Source organism: Callorhinus ursinus, unplaced genomic scaffold (assembly GCF_003265705.2).
Source record: "Callorhinus ursinus isolate GAN/ISIS: 27379988/994484 unplaced genomic scaffold, GSC_fseal_2.0 scaffold17, whole genome shotgun sequence".
Lineage (NCBI taxonomy): Eukaryota > Metazoa > Chordata > Mammalia > Carnivora > Otariidae > Callorhinus > Callorhinus ursinus.
In genome coordinates, this window is record NW_027397079.1 from 2,766,723 (window position 1) to 2,773,800 (window position 7,078).

At 37.6% G+C, this 7,078-nt stretch overlaps 1 pseudogene; it reads right to left on the minus strand.

Annotated features, from left to right (window-relative positions):
• Positions 1–2,977: 2,977 nt before the first annotated feature.
• LOC112834524 (swi5-dependent recombination DNA repair protein 1 homolog pseudogene) lies at positions 2,978–3,632 on the minus strand (annotated as a pseudogene).
• Positions 3,633–7,078: the final 3,446 nt, after the last annotated feature.

The window sequence follows — 7,078 nt, forward strand, 5'->3', positions numbered from 1 at the left end:
ATACAAATGAATGTGGTCTTGAAGAAGGCCACAGAGGAACTGAACATAAGAGAAAGTTGATATAGAGGTGTTTACATGCATTCAGATGCAAGGGAAAAATCTTACTGTGATTATCGAAATTATCCCCAGTCTGCAATTTGAATGAGAGGAAAATGAACTCTGTCTTGGGTTGGGTCTTACTCCCAAACGTAAAGCAAAACCATGGAGTGTCTGGCAGTAGATGTTTCTCCTAAAAGCATCGGGAGAGGAGTGAGGTTGATCTGTCCACTTTTAGTAGTTGGTGTCAACGAAAGGAATATAAAACCAAGAGCTGAAAGACATGTTCCTACTGCCCCTTTCCCACTGCTTCAGTAGAATTAGCTCCTGAGCACTCTACTCATTTATACTTTCAACCAATACAGAACTATCTTCCATCTCAATATCCATGTGGTTGTAGTGCCACATACACCTCTGACATTTTGTTTACATATCTTTGGAATTCTGAATAGTTTCCTGCAGGATAACAGCTGTACTTTGCCCTCCAGCTCATGAATCCTACATGGGCAAAATCCAGCACCATCAGGCTTTCTGAATATGTTGAACAAGAGCGTGTCCAGAGAAAAGACATGTTCTTTGGCAGAATCATCTCTGTCTACATCACTATAATTCCATGAATAATTGCTTACATCTGCAGAAAGAACCACCAGCTCTGAAAATGTGTCATTTCAATATCTTTGAAAATGTACAAGTCTTTTGGTTGAAAGTCAAAAGAAACTTGACTGGTATAAGCGTTAGGGAAAGAGGAGTTTATAGTAAGGCTATGAAGTTGTCTTCAAGGAACTAATGGCAGTAATAAAGCTGGAGACTGCAAGAATATAGGAAGTCCCACCTGCCCACCTTCCATCTCTGTGGCTCTCTGTCCATGTACGTTGTTGATCTTTCTCATTGACCAGCTATTTTCTGGTTTCCAGCACACATGGTGGAAAATAATTGGTGTCAGGAATACTTCATCAGGGGTTCCTGGGTGGCTCAGTCTATTAAGCGTCTACCTTTGGCTCAGGTCATGATCCCAGACTCCCGGGATCAAGCCCCACATCAGGCTCCCCCATCAGCGGAGAGTCTGTTTCTCCTTCTGTCCCTCCCCCTGTGCATGCTCTCTTCTCTCTAAAACAAATAAATAAAATCTTTAAAAAAAGGAATACCTCATCAGTTCTATGCTCTAATCGCACCCCCAAAAGAGAATAACTGTCTCTGACCTAGCCTCACACATGTAGAAAATCAGCTGAAGCATCGAGTGGGTCCTATTACAGGCCAATGGTTGTTCTGTCCTTGATTAAAGACTGAGAGCAGCCACGGCCAGAAGGTGAATGCCAGAAAAACTAGGCCTTACCTTGCCTGCAATTCTAAGATGGGAAATTACTAAGTATATACATATTTTTAAAAATAGCAAATTTTGCTCTGGAGCTAGTTGAATGAGGCAAATCACCCTTTCCTCAACAAACCATTCATTATGAACAGAATGCTCATTAGAGGCTGGGGGGCAGATTGAGGGTTCTCCTTTGGTATACCAGTTCCTTCTGTGTTGCCTAGGGGAGGAGAGTTGGCCGGGGCCCCAGAGTCCTAACTGGGATCTGGTATCAATGCATAGGTAACTCCCCTGTCATGCGGTTTGTAGCTATTCGTTACTTGGAATGATTCTGTATAAGCCTGTTTGCTCTTGACCACACATCTGCCTTCAGCCCCAGATTCTGACTTTGTTCATTATAGCAGAGGATGAATCTGTGGTGATCAACTTCCTTCTGCTCCTTGTGACTAATTCTGAGAAAAATCATAACAAGTCACATTTATGGAAGGTTCATTGTTTAGTCTAATCCCCATATATTTGTTCCATCTTGTTTATTTTTGCACAATACTTTCTGTAATATTTCTCCTCATTAATTCAAGTCATCTCAGTGAGCTTGTGTGAAATGTGGGGGTAAAATGCTGTCAAATATTCTAGCATGAAAAGAGCACAATTCTTGTCATCGATGCATTTAAAGTTTATCAAGATAGCTCATTGGTAAGGTAGACTGTGGTACTAAAATTTTGCATTAGTGGATTTAAAGATATGAAATGTGAATACAGCATTGTAATTCTTAATAAAAAGGTCCATCAAGGTAATGGCCTGTTGGAATGGATAGATTTTTATGGAATGTGCTGTGAGGAAAGATATTTGGACTTGACAAAGTAAAAGCATTTGGGGGAGTAATCTCTCATGGGCTAAATCATAGAGCCATCTTAGTAAAAGCCCAGGTTAACGAAAGGGAATTGAGAGAGATAAAACTAAACAGACAGGGCAAAATTATAGAGTACGTTGAACATAAGTCTTATATTCTTAATTTTCAGGCCATACAAGGCCCTTAGAATTTTACAAGCATAGAAATGTTGTATTACTAAGTGTTTGCTGCTTCCAAAACATCTCAAAAAAAAAATCAATGACTTAAACAAGAAATGTTTCTTTCTTTCTTTTTTTTTTTTGGACATATGAACTAGTTTAATTACCTGCTACACCATCCAGAAGGAAATAAGTGGTAAATGGGTAAAAACACGGTTCATAAACTTAGGAGACAGGCAGGCATTTTTAGACCACTTTAGGTTTAGACATTAACAGACTGAACTATTTTTTAACATTTAAAATAAAACCTTAAAAAATAGAACTTTTTTACCACAGTAAACAAAACAATGTATTAAATTTGACTTCCAGAAATGACCAAATTATTCTTTAAACATGATTTAATTTTTTTTCATATTTCTTTAAATGTCAAGTTTTCTTTGGCAAACTTACCAAAATACTAAATTTTCATTTTAGAACTTATTTTATATTTAGATAACAGAGTGCCCTAAATTGATGTTCATCAAGATTCCTTTCTCTAGGCCCTAATGGTTTCTACCTTCCTTTTAAAATGTATTATCTTTTAAGTTGTCATTCTGAAAAATATTCTGGAGAAAAAATTATGAATTAAATACCCATAAATTCTTCTTCATTTGTGTTATAGTGTAGCAATTTATCATCTAACCCACAGTGGTCTATCACCTGGGTAAGGCTGAGTTTGTTGTTCTCCTCAGACATGGCTGACTGCTACTCATAAAGCAACATCTGGCTACAGCTTCTCCACTTCTGTATTAACACCTGTAACTGAGACGGGTCATTCTTTGATCTATATGTTTTGACCAGTTTTAGCCTCCGAAGAAGGTCTTCTTTCTTCACCAATTTTGCTCTTTCTTCATTTAATCCTTGTTTGGGAAGATCCTCATTCACAGTCACTTTGGAGATCACTGCATGACTCAGTATCAAGAGATTTAGATTCACATGCACTGATATTCTTGAAGGTATTTTTCAAATATGTACTTTCTTTGAATTCACCATCTATGTGTTTAAAACTTTCCTGAAGTTCTAACTTTCTTCTGTTGAAGATGCTGGTTTCTCAGGAAAAGTCTGATCGTTTTCTTCATTCTCTACTTTAAGATGTTTCACCACATTGTTTTCTTGTGCTACTTGTACGGGGAGATGGTGGATTGGTGCAGGCCTGTGGAGTGCTAGGTAAAATCACAGCTGAGTCGGATGGGCTTTCCATCTTGAAAATGAAATCTTGGTTTACCTCTCCCCCCGCCATCCCCAGAGTGCAGAAAATGCACGCTGCCCTGGCGGGGCGGGGCTGCATGGGAGGCAAGAAATGATTATTTCTTAATCAGGTCTTCCCATCAGATGGAACTTCTAGGCCCAGCTTGATCCACTAGGTTTGGCTCCAGAAGTCAAGGTGGATTCACTTAGCTGACAGATTAGCAACTACCTACTTTTTTTCATGGAGGGTACAAAGAACAAGAGAGGGAAGCAAAGTATATACTACCTGTTAAGGCCTTGGCTGGAAACTGGCATGCATAGCTTCTTTATGTTTCCATTAGCCAAAGCAAGTCCAACGTCAATGAGATGTGGGAAAGTATCCTGCAAAATCATATGGCAAAGGACATGAATACAGGGTGAGCATGAATAACTGGGAACAATGATCCAGTCCCCCACAGATATTATAACATCTCTCAAAAAAAAAAAAACACCAAAAAACAAAAAACCCAACTTCTCTAACAGCAACTTATTTGATCCATTGGATGAGCAAAGTAGCATTGGGGGTTGGGAAGCCAGTAAACATATTTCAGGAAAGCTTTCGATTTTGGAAAAGCTTTTCCACCGTATTTCAGATTTCTTGGACTCCTCAGGTTTTTGAATACCCCGTGAGCCAATGTCAGGCATATCCATGAAGGGTCTGAGAGTTTACCCTGCTCCAAAGTTGCCATGCCAGGGTTTCATGGATGCTGGCAGAAAACACAAGGCTCCTGGACCAGAGATACTGAACATTATTACTCATGGCAGGGAAGAAACGTTGTTAGTTTAGGTGTGTTGTGTATTTATGTACATAGTTGTAATCGTATATAAAATATAAATTAGGTCAACATTTTTAATGGTATTGTTCACATCTCCATACTGTGATAAAAATGTTTCTGTTTGTTTTATTGGTCGTTGGCAGAGTTGTATAAAAGCCTTCTAGTACGTATGTAGATTTTTTTCTCTTTTTTGGTCTGTCCCTTTTGCTTTATATGTATTGTAGTTATGGTAAGATATGAATATACATTTAAAATCGTGACATCTTCTTGGTGGGTGTCATGAAACATCTCTTTTACTCTTCAAACGTAATTCTTGCTCTGTAGCCTGATGTTATAAAGCATCCTTGCTTTGTATTGTTTAGAGTTTGCATGGAGTGTCTTTTCTTATACTTCTATTTTTGACATATGTGTTCTTCTATTTAAGGCATGTCATTTGTTAGTAGCATGTAAAGTACTTTTGGATTTTAATCCAGCCTGACAACCTTTGCTTTTAATTGGATAGTTTAATTAATTTACATTAAATATGGTTACTGGTATATCTTGTTTCTATTTATGAGCTTATTTCATTTATTTTCTTATTGTCTCACCTGTTTTAAATTCCCTTTTTGTCCTTTCTTCTTTTGCAGTAGTTATTTTTTAAAATTTTTAATATTTTTCCTTTTATTAGCTTCTTGGTGATGTGTACACATTATTGGCATTTATTTAAATTCTAAAAATATGAGGCTGATATTACTTCGTGCTCTCCATAGCTACTTACAGTTTCATCCTTGTTTACTCTATCTATTGATCTTCTTTCCCTCTGAAGTACCTGGGGTTCCTCTTGAGAGCATGCGGCGTTAACAAAGCCCTGCACCTTTGTTTGTTCCTAAGCTCAAACACACATTACTGAGAGTCAAAATCGCTGAGTGGACAGTCACCAATCTGGCCTTCTCTTCTCACCTGGATGCGGGCCCCCTAAGCCTGGACTGCCTCAGGAATCTCAAACGACCATATCATTTCTCCAGCGAAGTAAATTTCCCAAAGTTCTGCTGGCGTATATGCTTCTTTTTTTATTATTATTATTATCTTAATCACCATACATTACATCATTAGTTCTTAATGTAGTGTTCCATGATTCATTGTTTGTGCATAACACCCAGTGCTCCACGCAGAATGTGCCTCCTTTAATACCCATCAACAGGCTAACACATCCCCCCACCCCTCCCCTCTAGAACCCTCAGTTTGTTTCTCAGAGTCTCATGCCTGTCCCTTTCTGGCCTGCCAGGTCTCTGTGGATAGGAGGTCTGTTGCCAATCTAATATTTCTACCATTGTAGGTTAATATTTCTTCTCCCGAGCTGCTTTCAGGATTTTCTCTTTGTCTCTGAGACTAGTAAGTTTTACTATTAGGTGTCGGGGTGTTGACCTATTTTTATTGATTTTGAGAGGGGTTCTCTGTGCCTCCTGGATTTTGATGCCTGTTTCCTTCCTCACATTAGGGAAGTTCTCTGCTATCATTTGCTCCAATATACCTTCTGCCCCTCTCTCTCTTTCTTCTTCTTCTGGGATCCCAATTATTCTAATGTTGTTTTGTCTTACTGTATCGCTTATCTCTCAAATTCTGCCCTTGTGATCCTGTAGTTGTTTCTCTCTCTTTTTCTCAGCCTCTTTATTTTCCATCATTTGGTCTTCTATATCGCTGATTCTCTCTTCTGCCTCATTTATCCTAGCAGTTAGTGCCCCCATTTTTTATTGCACCTCATTAATAGCCTTTTTGATTTCGACTTGGTTAGATTTTAGTTCTTTCATTTCTCCAGAAAGGGTTTCTCTAATAACTTCCACGCTTTTTTTCAAGCCCAGCTAGTATCTTTAAAGTCATGATTCTGAACTCTAGGTCCGACATCATACTAATGTCCGTATCGAGTAGGTCCCTGGCTGATGGTACTACCTCTTGTTCTTTTTGCTGAGGTGATTTTCTTCGTCTTTTCATTTTGTCCAGAGGAGAATAGATGAATGAGAGAACAGAATGCTAACAGGTTAACAACGTCCCCAGCAAATATACTGTATACAAATCAGAAAAGACCTGAAACCGGGGGAAAAGAAAGGGAAAGAAAGAAAAAAGAAAGAGAAAAGAAAGAAAAAAAAAAACAAAAAGAAAAAGATAAAAACAAAAACAGAACAATACAAAAAAAAAAAACAGAATATGATCAAATATGATCAGGCTAGTGCATAGATCAGTGCCCCACACTAGATTTTGGGTGTATTTTGGTTGGTTAGAAAAAAGTGTCTCCTAAAACTTTAAAGGAAGAAAGACTTATATATGTACAAAATAAGGGTTGATACAATGAAGGGATGGAAGATGACTGTAAAGATGAAAATTATGAAAGATTTTATAAAAGGAATTGATAAGATAAGAAGTTGTTTGAAAAAAGAAAGAAGATTTAAAAAAAAAAAGAAAAACGAAGAAAAAAGGGAGAGAATGTGAGCAGGCAGGAGATTAGAACAAAGCCATATACTAGTGATTTAGGGCATATTTTGATCTGTTAGAAGACACTGTATCTCAAAATTTTAAAGAGAGAACAACTTATATATATACATATATATATGCCAAAAATAAGGGTAACTACTATGAAGGGATAAAATATGACTCTAAGAATGAAAAATAAAAAAAAGTTTTTTTAAAAAAAGGGATTGATAAGATGTTG